We start from the raw sequence: 15,769 nt of genomic DNA, 5'->3' as shown, positions 1-15,769 counted from the left end.
TCTAAGTGCAATGCATAAACCTATTGAAATGATCTGTCCTTAAATGGGAGGTGATGGAGCCAATAATTATGGCCATCAAAGAATTTCTATATTGTCATAAAAAGGATTATTTTCCAGTATTCTCAGTCTAGTAAGAATATATAAACCATTTATAACAGAGATTTTTTTTGTTACGTTCCTCTTAGGTGAGTCTATTTGGGTTCACAAAATTCTAAGACTTTAAACTCCTTTATGGAAGGAAAGTGACTCAGTCACTCCTTACTTAGATTTTTCTCCTCGCACCCTCAGACTCTCCTCAATGCTTACTCCATGACAGGAATTAGGAGAAAAGGGTAGGAGGTGATGGGGGGGAACCTTCCTTCTTTTGTTGCTGTTATAAAATATTAATTTTACTATGTAACTCATAACGGAGAGGTGGATTGTAACTCTGTATAATTTCTGTTCTAGAATTTCCACTGGGTTCTTGTTATTATTTTTATTTATTTGTTTGTTTTGGTATCCTTAATATGCAATCACATAAGCAACATTGTGTTAACTAGATTCCCCCTATTATTAAGTCCCCATAACATACCCCATTACAGACACTGTCCATCAGCATAGTCCACTGGGTTCTTTTTTATAGTTTCAGTTCTTTGTTGAGATTACAAGTCTTTATATTCATTGTGGGAGTATTTTTATGTACTTCAGGTAGTATTTTATGTGCACATACAACACCTCCTTTAATATTCTTGCCTAATAATTCTGACAACAAATCATCTTAAGATTGATCTTGGTTGATAGGCCTTTCTCTTAAAAATTGAGCCACATTTTCCCATTGTGTTGTGTAATTTGGTGTTTACCCAGGATATTGTGAATGTTATGTGTGGAGACTAGATTCTGTTTTAGTCTCCTGAAGAGATGATATTGATATTTTATGTGTTTTCTTTTAAGTGAGGTACATCATTTTCTTGGTTTCAGACTACATTGTCTGAAACTCCTGAGTTGGCAACGACTCCAGTTTCAGTTCTTTGTGTTATGTTGTGCAGGTCAGGAGCCAACCACAGACCTGAACAAAGTTTACAGAGAGAAATCAGTACACACACACACACACACACACACACACACACACACACACACACACACACACACAGTCTCTGTCTCTGTCTCTCTCTCTCTCTCTCTCTCTCACACACACACACACACACACTCTCTCTATCACACACACACACTCTCTCTCACACACGCACACACTCTCACACACACACCTCCTCTCCAGTGTCAACCCCTTGCTTTCTGGTGGGTGTGGTACCATGGACTCTGACCTCCAAATCTTTTGGCCAGAAACACTGCAGATTTTTAATAAGGGCATTAAACACTCTGTGCAGAGATATATTTGTTCTGTCCTCAGACTAAAAGATGCAAAAACGGGCATTCCACCCTGCCCCTTGTTCCAAGTTTCAAATCCCATTTTTGTTTATTCTCCTATGCCTCCAAGTTACTATTTTGTATTATTTTTTGGTATTTTTTCACTGAGTTTGTAATTGTTTCCTACAGCATGGTTGGATCTAATAGAGCTACTCAGGCAATCCTAATAGCAAAACTGCTTAATTTTTCAGTTTAGGCATTCTAGACATCCCTCTTTGAAACTCTGGCTTGACACATTTTCCAGTTTACCTTTGGAAATTAGTTCTTTAGTCTCTAATTAAGCTAAGTGTGGGGAGCTGAATACTAACACCCCTGACAAACATAACCATATCCTCATCCCTCTGTGGCACGTGCGACTATATTATCTAACATGGTAAAAGCATCAGCAGATGTGATTAAGTTAAGATCTTCAGATGAGGGATTTACCTGCATTATTAAAGTGGGCCATAAATGCAATCATAAGTGTCATGCTTTGGCGACAGAAGAGGTTACAGTGGCAGCAGGAGACAGGAAATAAGTGAGAGTTTGGAGTAGTAAGAGGAAGGGGATGAAAAGGACAGTTAGCACAGTACATGTGACATTCAAAAGCAGGAAAAGGCAAGAGAATAAATTCTCCCCTTAAGTCTCCAGAAAGAACATAACCCTGGCGACACCCTGATTTTAGGCTTTTTTAGACTTTAGGTAGTTCTGACCTGCAGAACTTAAAACAATATTTGTTATTTTACAACAATAAGTTTTGGTTAATTCGTTAGAGCAACAATAAGAAACTAATACAAATGCAATCTTGCCTCAAGCAAGTCTGTCAACACCATTTTTCCAAAACTATTTGCTCACTTTGTGTCACTGTCACATTTTGGTAATGCTCGCAGTATTTCAAACTTTCTCATTACTATGGTAATCAGTGACTATGACTCACTGAAAGCTCAGATGATGATTAGCATTGTTTAGCAATGAAGTATTTTCAAATTTAATGTATGTACATTGTTTAAGATAGAAAGCTATTGCATACTGATTAGACTATGGTATAGTGTAAACATGACTTCTGTGAGCTGGGAAGCCAAAGTAAAGTGAGTCGTTTGCCTCACTCTATTGTGGTAGTCTAAAACCATACTTGCATTACCTCTAGAAATTGCAGTATCTCTAGAGTTTTACCCGTATTCATATATATACATCTATAAAGGCTATATGTTCAGAGAACCTTTTGGTATATATTCACATATAAAAGGATAATCATACACTCACACACACACACATATATATACACACACATAAATATATGTGAGGTCAAATATCTGACATGTTAGACTTTTAGTAAATACAGAGAATCCAACACATTCCTGTGGAATCATATGAAGTTTTCATTATGCAGTACCACTATGTCACTTGGACTGCACTCAATCTTAGCCAAAAGCCTGAAAAGCAATTAGTATACCATTTGTGATACTGTGGCAAAACACAGATGAATTTAAATATGGCAGAAATTTTCTTAACTGAAGGAGTTATGAACTGATGATCCCCATTTCAACTAAACATAAAATAAGTGGAAAGCACTTAACTAATGTCCACAGCACACTGAACACTCCAGGGCATTAAAAGATACCTACTTTATTTTCAGCAGCTTCTATTTATCAGACAATTGCAGGTTCTTTCCCAGGTAAGATACAGCCTGTTACTTTATTCAGGCATTTGAAAATTCTAACCAGCTAGGGGAGAAGGGGAAGGGAGGCACAGTGGTTGGTCCAACCATTCAGGGAAAGACGCACTATGAACTTATTTTATTTGTTTATTTTTTTATTGGGCAAAGTAGAAAAACTTTGTAAAACAAAGCACAAAAAGTAAAAGTGTGATAGAAAACACCTGATGGTCCTTGATCCGGCAGCTTGGTGTATCTCCTCATTTCACTCGTACAATTGATTGGTTACTGCTTTCATCCACCGGCAGAACACCTGAAAGTAAAACCGAAGAGGAGCAGAGAAATAATACAGGAGGAAACTCAAGACGCTGACTTCGGAAGGGTAGCCGGCAGGGCTGTGGGCTGCCAGGCAGGCCAGACCTTCAGCAGAAGCAGACGGTCTGCAGGAAGGACTGGCCTTGCCTCCCTCGAACTCCTGCAGCACCGAGTCCACGTCATTCTCCATATCATCTGTGTACTGGAAGCAGTGGCACAGCTCACAGATGAGCAATGCCCCCCGTTCAGCCTCTCGAGGGCCTGCTGTGCTCTCCTGAGCTGATGGTCATCCCTGGGGCCTCGTGGGGTTCCCTGAGGGTAGTTCCCCTTACCCTCAACCCCTGTTCCCTTTCTTCATACTCTACATTCTCTCCCCTGGGACCATGTCTGCCTTGCTCACTGTAGGATGCTAGCACCTAACACAGTGTCTGGCAGGGCAGGTTATCCTCAGTATTGAACTAGAATAACTTCCTTGTGTACATGGTTGTGTTATCAGTCAGGATAGACGAAGTCATGCCTTTACAAATAACTCCCAGATCTCAGCGGCCTCAAACACCCAAGGTTTATTTCATTTTCACTGTGTCCATTGCGCACTGCTGGGGTGATCTCCACATTCTTACTTCAAGACCCTGTCTGAGAAACCTATACCATTTGGAAGGCTGTTGATATGACAGCAGAAGCCAGAGAACAAATGGAGAAGCTCACACTAACTCTTCAGTGCTGTTACCTAGAAATACACATGTATTTGACTCATATTTCAATGGCCAAATCTAGTCACACTGGTGTGGCTTTCCACATACCCGGCAGTGCCATCACAAGCAGGGGAGGGGAACCAGGACCTCAGGAGAGCAGTCTCCTGTCTACCCCCCAACCCTCTCCCAGGTTTCTCTCCTGGTTTCCAGACTTGCATTTCCACATTCCTATTAGACATGAACACACGGTTGACCCTCTAATGTTTTGTTTTCAAAACATCATGCCTCCGTCAAGGCCCCTTTTCTTCCTTTCTCCATGTTACCAGATTTAGCCACAGAAGAATCAATGAGCTTTGACCCTTGGCATTATCTCTGCCTTCTCTGATCCCTTGCACAGCCAGCCAGTCAGTTGCCATATCCAGCCAGGGATATGCTGCTTATATCTCAGTATGAACCCTGTCTTATACACTAACCTATTCCTCTCCTGTTCATTGATTCCACAAGTAAGAGCACCCACTGTGTGCCAGGCACAACGGTGGGCTCTGAGATACAGCAGTAGGGAGCTGAGTCTCAGCGCTGGCCTCATGCAGCTGACAGTCTTGTAAAAACGCTCACAAATGACTATTTATGACATTACTTTAGTCGTGGTATGTGCTGTGATGGACAGAAAAGGAGGACATGAAGCCCTCTACAGGGGGCCTGACCTAGCCTGAGGCAATGGAGGAAGACGTCCTGAGAAAGTCCCATCTAAGCAGAGGTCCTGTGGATGATTGGTGCGAAGCGGGTGAGGAAAGGGACCGCATCCCGGACAGAGGAGACCCCGTGGGCCAGGCCTCTGGTCTAGAGCCTCACTCCTTACAAACTACTGCGGGAGCCTCTCCCGTAGTCTCCCCACTTCAGCTTCTGACTGCCCAGTGCTGCAAAAGATTAGAAGCAGAGACTATCTTGGGAAGCAAAGGGTTTACCACTGTGTCCGCTTGCACAAACATTTTCAGTGAGTCTCTATTGCCTCAAAGTAAAGTGTCTTTCAAGGGCCTGTGGCCCTTGATGGCCAGGTCAACCCAAACTGCTCACAGGTCTCCTTACATCCCCACACCTCCCCCCTTCTAGCCTTTTCTCTGCCTGCATTGCCTCCAAACTCCTGGGGTCAGGACCCCACCCATTCCTCAGATACCACCTCATCCATGACATTTTATCCTGCAAGTTTATGATAAGTAACTTCTCTCTGTTTAATGTCAATGATCCTTGATCTGACTTTTTCTGTGGTATCTTTAGTGACTAGTGTTTATGTGCATGCCTTATCCATCCCTGAGACCATCACTTCCTCAAATGTGGTCTGGCTGTGTGCCAGGTTTCTGTTGCTCCTGGGGCCTGTCACAGGATCTGCACAGAACAAGCTGCAGCCGTGTGGCTGTGGGGGCTGTAGCTGCCCCCAGAGTCTGGACTCAGGAACTAGGCAATTTGCTACCCTTTGTCCCCATTTCTCCTTTTCACCTTATAGCAGGTGCCTCTCAGGATGGTTTGAGGGACCTCCTTATTTCTTAGAGGGAAATCCTTGAAGTTCATTCTGTTGTCTCTACTCTCTCTGGAACTTTCTTCAACCTCTCAGTAAGCTTTTGCTGTCTAGAAAAATGCGTGCTCCGTCTCCCTAGCCCAGGCCACGCACTGTTGGCCAGCTTTAACTAGATGCATTTCCAGTTCTCTACAGGGTTTGGTGGATAAGGATCTCACTGTGGCTTTGTAGACTGCCTGGCTGTGGTTTGAGTCCTAGCTCTCCAGCCCAGTGAACCTGGGACTGGGCTGGTGACTTCTGCTTGCATAAGGGGACTGTTGTGCCCCTGCCCCCAGACAAAGCAGGAAAATGCATTCCTCCAACGAATAATTGGTTGTTATTCCCATCTGTTACTCCCCCATGCTTTGTCTTCCAACCCCCAGCCTTTCTGTCCCCTGGAATGGTCAGCCAGTATCCATTACTGCCACGACTCCATCTCTTCCTCTCTTGCCCATTACCTCCCCTCATCCTCTTGGCCCCACTGTGCCCTCCTGAGGAAGGCAGGGAGCAGGTGCTAGAGTGAAATACCCACGCCCCAGGGGCAGCCTGATTTCAAACTCAAACATTTCAATTTGCAGCTTCTCTTACCTGAAGAAGGTAAGGCTTTCACTCCAGATCCACAGGGCACTCCCTTGGGCTCCCCTGGGTCACACCTGAACCAGTCATCATGTCTGCCTGCCCTGATGCTAGCCACCAATGAGCAGCCCTCAGAGTTCCCTGCCCTGGGCTCACTCCTGTTCAGGCATGCTCACTTTCCGCAGGAGCTGGCAGCAATGAAATGTTGTCTCCGTTGCTGTAGGGGTCCAGCCAAAGCCTGAAGAACTTTTCCCGACTTTGATCCAGGGTTAACTTATTGCAGTTCTTTGCTAAAATACTGCATGGCAGCACAGAAGATCCCTGGAAAGTCAGACAAAAGATTTTAATGGGCAAATTGTGAGCAGCTCCACTGTGTTGTAATCCTGAGTTTGGCAGGCACAGCCTGTGGGACCTTAATAGCTTTACCTCTGGAACTTGGATGGTTAGACCAGCAGGAAATGTGCTCAGGTTCCCCCAGTGCAAACATCCTGGGAATCTAGAGGAAAGCACAGATTTGATGAAATCTTCAGACCCAACATCCTACGGGTGATTTGGGGACAAGTCAGGACTATGACCAAGAACCAAAGATGCTCTTTCCACAGTCTGTTGAATCTGTGCAGCCCATGACTCTGGAAAGCACCAGTTATAATTAGCCATGGGTTTCCAGCAGCAGGGATATTGTGAATAGTGGATAACCTGTGCCAGCAAAGCACTAAGGTTTATAGCATTAACCTGTTCATCCTCATAACAATCCTAGAAAGTGCTCTGACAGCAGAGGACTCAGAAAGGCCCTTATTCCACATGGACGCATGGCGTTGGCGCCCTCAACCCCAGCTCTGGGAGGCCTTGCTGTTTGGACCCAGCTGGCAGCATCCAGCTACAGCTCACACTGTATACAAATGCTGGCGATTACCAATTTACTATGTGAACATTAAGGAAGGGAATGTGTGTGTGTGTGCGGTGTGTGTATTAGGGAGCATACTGTCCCTTTTCTTAATTATCCACACCTAAGAAATGACCAGTGGCTTGGACCTGTGCCTATAAGCCAAGTACTTGATATCGACTCTTTAATGCCTTATGCCAAAAGGAGACACACTGAGTACTATGAAATTCAGACATCTATGAACCACAGACATGCTCATTTTACCTCTGTCCCCTAAAATTGTACCTAATTTTTATTAAAATAATTTTTACAAGAGCTAATATTTCTGAGTATGTCCAATGTGTCGGACCCTCAGCCCAACACATCCATACTACCTCATTCACTACCATAGCCACCCCACCAGGCAGAGACCACCAGTCCCCTCTCGGTTCTAGAACATGGGGAAGGCTCAGAGAGATTAGGAAGTTCACTGAGGTCACTCAGCCAGGAAGTAACAGACAGGATAGACCCCAGGCTTTGTCTGCCTCTAGAATCCATTCTCTTAGCCTCCCATCATGCTGGGGTAACAGTAGTCGACATACTTACAGTTTTAATTTAAAAGTAAAGAGTATTAGAGGCAGAGGGAGAAAAGGGGGGAAACCCATGAACCAAGGGGATCTAGTCTTTCCAGCAGCAATCTTCCCTTGCTCAGAGGCTTCCCAGGCTGGGGTCAGGGAGCTCTATGTCTCACCTCAGCACTTTGCCTTTCTTCAGACTCACTCCCTCCTTCCTGCACTGTGTCAGTCTGCTCCAACAGTGACCTTTCTCCCTGCTTCCCATCCCCTCCTCCATCCTCCCACAGGTACCACTGTGATTGTCGCCTCTTCTCTGTGAGCCACCTAATAGTAATGCATATTAGGAATTTATAAACTTGCTTTCAGAGACACCACAGGAGCAGTGTACAAGTTTTTCTCACATTGTTTTGTCTCCTTATAAGAAAAAAAATAAGCCCACAGTGGCATATAGTGAGTTAAAGGAAAAGTTTTAGGATGATAGCAGCTCATTTTCTGTGAAGCCTTTCCTTAGAATGCCTTTTAGAGAACAGCAGGGGTCTACCCAACACTTCCCAGGGGTGCTCAAAACCATTCTTCCCTCTTATCTTGCAAGCCAGAGCTGGCACAGAAGTAGCAAGCCACACAGGAGAGCCTTGGGGGCTCAGCCCCCACCCCCGGCTTTATTGTCTATGCAGGGAAGACAGTATGCCCCTCTAAGTGCCGCCTGAAACCAGTTCTGTGTCACACACCAGCAGCATTTAGTCAGACAATATGGACATAATTACCAGGTTTAATCTGGTAGGTAGTGGAGGGAAAACAATGAAACAAAAGCCCTACAACGTGGCTTCTGTATTAGGATAAGATACAGGGCCTCCTGCTACAGTGGGGAAGCATCTTGGGGGTCCAGCACCGCACCCCACCCCCACAAATCTGTAATGACTTCTGGATCCTCTTCTTCACCAGGCAAGAAACATTGCAAACTATTTCCTTCCTATGAAAAGCCATTTGTTTTTAAAAATGTTAAGTTTAAGAGACGTACATACATTCTATTTAGCCCAATATAACCCAAACATCATCTCAACATGTAATCAATTTTTTAAAAATTTACTAATGAGCTATTCTGTGTTCTTTTTCTCTGAACTCAGGTGAGTATTTTACAAGCACAGTGCATCTCAGCTTGGACAAGTCACATGTCAGGTGGTCCACTGAGGAGTTTCAGAGCCTGTGACCCTCTAATTACTTCCCATTGCTCTCAAGCAAATTGCACACACCTTGGAGGGAAGGACCCAACTCGCAACCAGGCGTGTAGTATTTCCATGTTTATGAATGTCGATGATACTTAGTGCCTGTTTAGATTTATCTGTTGGTTCAGTTTCTTTAAATACCACTTTTAGTCTGTTTGTCAAATGTTTTATTATTCTCTTTGCAAACATTTGGTGTTTGGAGGGCTTGCCACATTCTTACGGCCAACCACCTATCCATCACCTCCACTGAAAGCCACCTCAAACTCAGCCTGTCCACGACTGAATTTTTGATTTGTAGACTCCTCCCCACCAAAAAAGAAAACAAAATCTGACCCTATCTACAGTCTTCTGCACCTCAGCTGAGGGCCACTGCACCCTTGGGATTGTTCCGGCCAAAAATTTTAGTCATCTGGATTCTTACATTCTCTCACACCGTACATCCTATCTGTCAGCACATCTTATAGGCTCTACCTTAAAGTTTATCCAGGATCTGCCACTTCTCACCAACCTTACTACTGTGCCTGGTCCAAGCCACCACCCTCTCAACTCAGGATCCAGAAGACTTTAAAACCTATCAGATGTGTCTGTCTCGCTTTAAAAATCTTGAGGATTTTAAACCTATGATCCTGCCCTGATGACACCCTAGTTCACACAGAGCAAAAGCCAAAGTATTCCCAGTGCTCTATAAAACTGACTAGGCTTTGCCACCCCTCCCCCACTCCTCTCAGACACCCCGTTCCCCACCTCCTTGCTTTCTCTGCTGCAGCCACTTTGGCCTCCTTGCTGTTCCTTGACATGCCAGGCATGCCCTTGCTCTAAGACCTGTGCCCTGGTGAACGTCCTTCCTCTGCGGGCCAGCTGGCTCACTCCTCCCCTCCTTCAAAGCCTGCCCAAATCTCCCCTTCTAGGAAGCAATCTCAGCCATCTATCTCACCCTCTCTCTCCAATCTGCTTCCCACCTCCACATTATAGATCCTTATTATTATGCGTATCTACCTTTTTCCCCATAGCCCTGGCACACTCTTCCACCAGATACCCGCTGGCTCACTCCCTCACCTGATGTATGGCATGGGAGGCAATAAATATTTGATGAATGAATGAATTTCTGTTACCCAAAATGAAGTATACCAGTGAAACTTTCAAGAGCTTGAAAATATTTATTAGCTTTCCTTTGGATTTTTACAAAATAACGCAGGGCCAGTTCTTCACAAATTTATGAAATTGAGAGGATTTATCTTCCTTGCCTTCCCAACTTGTGTTTCAACATTGTGCACCTTCTCTTTTACACATGATCTTGTGTTTACTGAACACTGGTGTAAGCCAATTAGAATGAAGACAGTAGAACAGTAAATGGAAATGTTCTGTTCCTTCACTGTCCAGTGTGGCAGCCACTAGCCACATGTGGTCACTGAGTACTTGAAATGTGGCTAGTACAATTGAGGAACTGAATTTTTAATTTGAATTAATTTAAACAGCCAGGGGTGGTGAGTGGCTACCATATTTTAAAGTGCAGCTTCATACTTAACACTTAGAGTCTCTTTAAGGAAAAATACGTCTTTTTACAATGTGCCTTTACAAATATCTCATTTGTCATTATACGAATGAATAAGAAAACCAGTCAGTAGTCTCTCTTTATTTAGAATTCAGAAAGTATTGGAGAAATAAGTGACTTACTGAGAGTCAAATTTTGGGTCAAATGCAATGTTTTAAATTAACTCCAGCATGGCCCTGTCTGGGATCAAGGGAGTCTGGACACAGGTTTCCTCTTGTCTTTTTTCCATATTTCACTGCCAAGATCAGAGCTGACAATAATAATAAGATCCCTTCCCTAAGCACTGAGGCCAACACTGAACATGCACTGTTGTTATCCATAATCCCTTAATATCCTCACAATAACCCTGTGAGGCTGGAGAAATTATTATTGCCCGTGTGACATGGTAGAGAAACAGGCCCAAGAGAGGGCTTCCTGCCCAAGATGCTCAGTGTGGTATGGAGCCTGTAGGGTGCAGCCTCTCCCAGGGCTCAGATCCCAAATATCTCTAAGATAAATTGAAATAAATCCAAAAGCCTGAATGCTTTAAGACTGAGTAAAGCTGAGTTAGAAGCTCCTTGCTAAATTCCTCAGCATGCTAACAACAGGCAGGGTTCCGTTCACAGGCTAGCAGACTGCAGACCATTAGGCCCTCAGCCTGCAATATGACAGCTAAGAACTTGGAAAACTGTCCCACTCTCAAGTGCTGCACCCTACTATGCACTCTCCTTCTCCCCTGGCAGGGAGGCCTCAGCATTTCATACTCATCCACTAATGAAGAACAGAATCCTTCCCCATTTTATTTTGCATTTCATTTCCAGAGTAATTTGATGTGTATGTGGAGGAGGGCGGTTGTGAGGAAATGTGAACAGTGCTCATTTATTACAGTGTTAATTTAGAGCAGATCTCTCCCAATCCAATTCTGAACATCAGTTTATACCAGTGAGCTCTAAACCTAATGAAGATTGAGAAGGCAGGGCCAAAAGATCCTCTGGGGGTGCGTGCTAAGGAAAGAGACAAACAAAAACTCTAATACAGTCACAGTTTGCCACATAATTTTGACCTATATATAGAAGCCATGATGAAATCTGGGTTTTAACTATCTAGTTTGATGAGGTGTGCTTTTCCAACAATCTGGTGACTACCTTAGCAAGACTCCACCTATGGTCCTGCCCTTGACCTTGTCAAAACTGAACCTATAAACCCTCCAAAATCTCAGGTTCACCATCAGAATTTCTATTCTTCCCTCTAGTACCCTGTATTATTGTCCTATTGCTGCTGTAGCAAGTCACCACAAACTAAGTGGCTTAAGCAACACAGATTTACTATTTCACAGCTCTGTGGGCCAGATATCAGACATGAATAAAATCAAGATGTTAGCAGGACAAAGTTCCCTTCCATTCTGCCGGCTCTGGGTGAGATCCATTCCCTTTTCCAGCTTCTAGAGACCACCTGCTGCACACCTTGGCCCATGTCCCCCTTCTGCCACCTCCAAAGCCAGCAAAAATAAGTTATGTCCTTAAATTAGGTTGCCCTGACCTTCTGTAGTCACATCTGTGCTTACTCTTCTTCTGCTACCCTCTTCCATTTGTAAGGACCCTACGACTGTGTTGGGTCCACCCAGATAATCTTCCTCTTTTTAAGGTTATCTAATTAGCAACCTTAAGTCCCCTTTGCCATGTAACCTGACATATTCACTAGTTCCAGGGAATAGGATGCAGACATCTTGGGGTGAGAGGACTCTTCTAGCCTACCACACATCCCAAGCCCACTAATCTTTCTACCTGCCAGGACCTCAAATCCTACAACATAGAACATTGTCACCCTGTTTCACAGCTTCGCTTTGCTCCTGCCCCAGCCAGACTTCCAAAATCAGTTATTATAATCAAGCCTTTCATACACCTCATGTACCTTGTGTCCCTATCACTTCACTGTTCTCACTTGGCAAAATTTCAAGGAGCTGGGATAAATCCCACTCCCTGCCTGCTGAGCACCTCATCCACACCGCTGAAAAACAAATAGCCGGAGCAGACACACCTCCAGCTAGGGCCACAGTGGTACCCACTGACATTCCCCTGGCCTATTCACCCTCCCACACTCGTACACTACTACTTCACACCTTGTCCTTCAACTTCTGCCCCTACTTTCCCCCATTCACACTTTCAGCCAGTGACCCATTGGGAAAACAGAAGTAACCAGGCAGGACCTTCTGCACGTTCCCTCCATCATGTCTACCAACCCACAAGCTCCTGGCCCCACATCCTCTGCCCACCCCCAGTACTCTGTGAGCTCATCCAAGGCCAGGCCCTCCTCTGGTGTCTATATTCTATTAGCACAAGAGTATGTGTTACTCTCTTATCCCAAAGACAAAGGACAATCAAACCCTCTCTTGAACCCCACTGACCTTTCCGGCTATATCCCTTTTCCCTGTCACCTGTTAGAGCAGAATTCAGAAGAGTTACCTGTGTCTGCTGTCTCCTCATCCTCGTTCGGTTCTCTCCTAGCCTTCTGCAGTCAGGCTTCTGACCCCACCCTACAGCCCAAACTGTCCTTGTCAAGGTCACCATGCTGCTTCCCTGCTGGTGAATCCAGCCATCATTTTTCAGTCTTAATCTCACTGCTCACACTGATTGCTGGCTGCATCAGCCTTGAAACACCTGCCCCGCTTGACTTCCAGGACTTTCCACCTTCGCCATTGTCCACTGTTCAGTCTCCTTTGCTAGTTCACCCTGGACTATGGTACCTGGTCACTCCCTGGTCCTCCTGTGGTCTCATGACTTTAAAATCTATATGATCATGATATGCAAATATACGTATATATGCAAATATACCAAAAGCTAAAATTTACTTGGACCCAGACTCATATCCAGAGACTTACCTGACGTGTGCACTTAAATTCTGATAGGCATCTCAAAACTCAACATGTTCAAATCCTGCTAATGATCTTCTCCAAGCCTCATCTACCCAAATCTTCCACATTGTAGTTTATGGCAGGTCCCTCTTCTTGTTGCCTATACTGAAAACCTTAGAGGCATTCTTGACTCCCCTCTTTTTCTTACTGGTATCCAATCTACCTCCAGTCCTTGACTTGGCTTTCAGAAGGTCTCCAGACTGTGTGCACTTCTCAGCAGCTCTTCTGCCAGCGCAGCCCAGAACGCCATGGTCCGATCTCAGTTACAGTAACTTCCAGCTGCTCTTCCTGCCCCCGCCCTTGCCCCTCCCCTACAGTCTATTATAACACAGCAGCCACAGGAGCCCTCGGAAGAAGTCCCTCGTGGATCTTGTTCACTCAGTGGGTCCCCATTGTACTCAGAATGGAAGCTGAAGTCCTTAATGGCAAACATGGCCCGAGAAGCTCTGGCTCCCACTTACTTCCCACTGTCCTCCCCTTGCTCTCTCTGCTCCAGCTGCACTGGCCCCGCTGGACTTGATTAACCTAGCCAGCAGGCACCCACCCCGGGGCCTCTGGCTGGCTTTTCTCTCTGCCAGAACTACCCTTCCCACTTGCTCCGCCTCGTATGACCATGCGATTTGTTGCCTTGTTAAAGTCATTTCCCCAGAAATCTTCCTGGTCATTCATTTCAAAGTCATGTGCCTCATCACTTCCTGTCCTACTTCCCTGCCTAATTTTTCTTCATAGGACATTCTTTGAAAGAATAAAACATATTTATTTTATTTTTTGCTATTTTCATTCACTGGAATAGAAACACCGTGAGGACAGGGATTTTGTCTGTTTTGCTCACTGCTGTATGACCAGTGTCTGGTGCATAATAGGTGCTCAAAAATATCCACTGGATGTAAATGAATTAGTGCTTCTTTTTTAAAAGACTATTCTCTGTCAGAAACTGTGCTGTTAAACAATTTTGGGGGGAATTTTAACCTATTTCACACCACCTACACATACATTCCTCTATTTAAAAAAAATTTTAAGTAATTACCACACTTAAGTAATTAAGTAAATATTTCTCATTGTCTACAAAACTCATTCTCCTCTCTCCCCTACCCATTTATTTCTGCTAACACAACCCTGGTTTGGTTTGTGGTGACAGTTCCAATGTTGAATCACAGTGGTACCAAGCAAGTCATGATAATTCTGGAAACTCATTTTTTTCCAGCATTTTACACCTGCAGATGGCCATGTGCTCTTGCTAAACGTGAGGATGTCATTTGGGGCACATCTGGGAGATACTCTCCTGTCTCAAAAAGTGAGGGCTCTTTTCTTCCCTATATTTCCTTCTTTGAATTCCCAGACGTTTGGGGGAATAATGTCAGCACTGCAGCAGCAATGCATGACCATGAGTGGGCAAACTAAAGAAAGAAAGCCTTCACTTCAAGGATGGCAGAGCAGGAAGAGACCAAGAGTCTGAGTCTTTGATGGTATTGAGCCTCTGGACCAAATCCTGGAACTTTCAGACTTCCTGTTATGTGAAAAACTTAAATATCCTTTTTATCTAAGCTTCTGCTTGTCCAGATGCTCTGTTATTTCAGCCAAAAGCACTTCTAAAGGATATAGGCCTGAGTGAGTGCTTGGGTGAACTGCAACAGCCACAGAGGAGAATCACTGAGACCCCCTCCATGAAAGAGCTTGCCTTTCAGCTCTGAAGAGCACGGTCAGCTGACAGCCTCTGCTTGTTAGTACCCACAGGCTCTCCCTTAGTTTTTGAGCCAGACTCACTCTTGTGCCCCCCAGCCAGTGAGGAAGTATGGTGAGGGACCAGGGTGTGGCCACTTCTGCCCAGCGGGGGCTCCGGGGTTGGGGGGACTCTGCTCTGAAACTCCCCATGGGTTGGCTGAGACTTTCTCTGGTGTGTCCCACTGTCTGGATGCTGCCACCCACCTGCGCTCTCCCTCTGTCCTTCCTTTCACAGGTGCTCTGAGGAGTGCTGTGGTGAAGCCTTCTGTGCCTGATAGTAATACTGGTCCCTCTTTCACAGGTGTTGCTACTAAAGAACATCTTGTACTCTTCTTGGGTGATATTGATGCTGGTGTTCTTGTTTGCAGAGTCAAAGAATGAACTTAGCAAACGCTCAAGGTAGAAGAGCCAGGGAGAAGCTTTTATTTAGAGATTAAAGTGAGAGGACAGAGCTCCCGGCTCAAACAAGGAGGGGACAAGAGAGCATGTAGTTGTGCATTGTCTTGGGGTTTTATAGGTAGTTGAGGATTTTTGGAAAGGATGATAAAAGGCTTAAAGTTGTGGATTTGTTAAGTGGTCCCTGAATATTTAAAATTAACTTAACACAATAGATTTACTGCTCTGATTTCTCCCTGGGATACCAGCACTTTGGTCTGGGAGCATATCAAACAAGACCACCTTCCCAGCCCCCAAGGTGAGCTGAGCTATTGTCTGCTAAAGAGTAAGTTAAGATCTTACTTCTTAACTTCCCGGGTATTTAAATGCAATCATAA

This window comes from Manis pentadactyla, chromosome Y, assembly GCF_030020395.1.
Source record: "Manis pentadactyla isolate mManPen7 chromosome Y, mManPen7.hap1, whole genome shotgun sequence".
Classification (NCBI taxonomy): Eukaryota; Metazoa; Chordata; class Mammalia; order Pholidota; family Manidae; genus Manis; species Manis pentadactyla.
Note: the sequence above shows the minus strand (reverse complement) of the source record.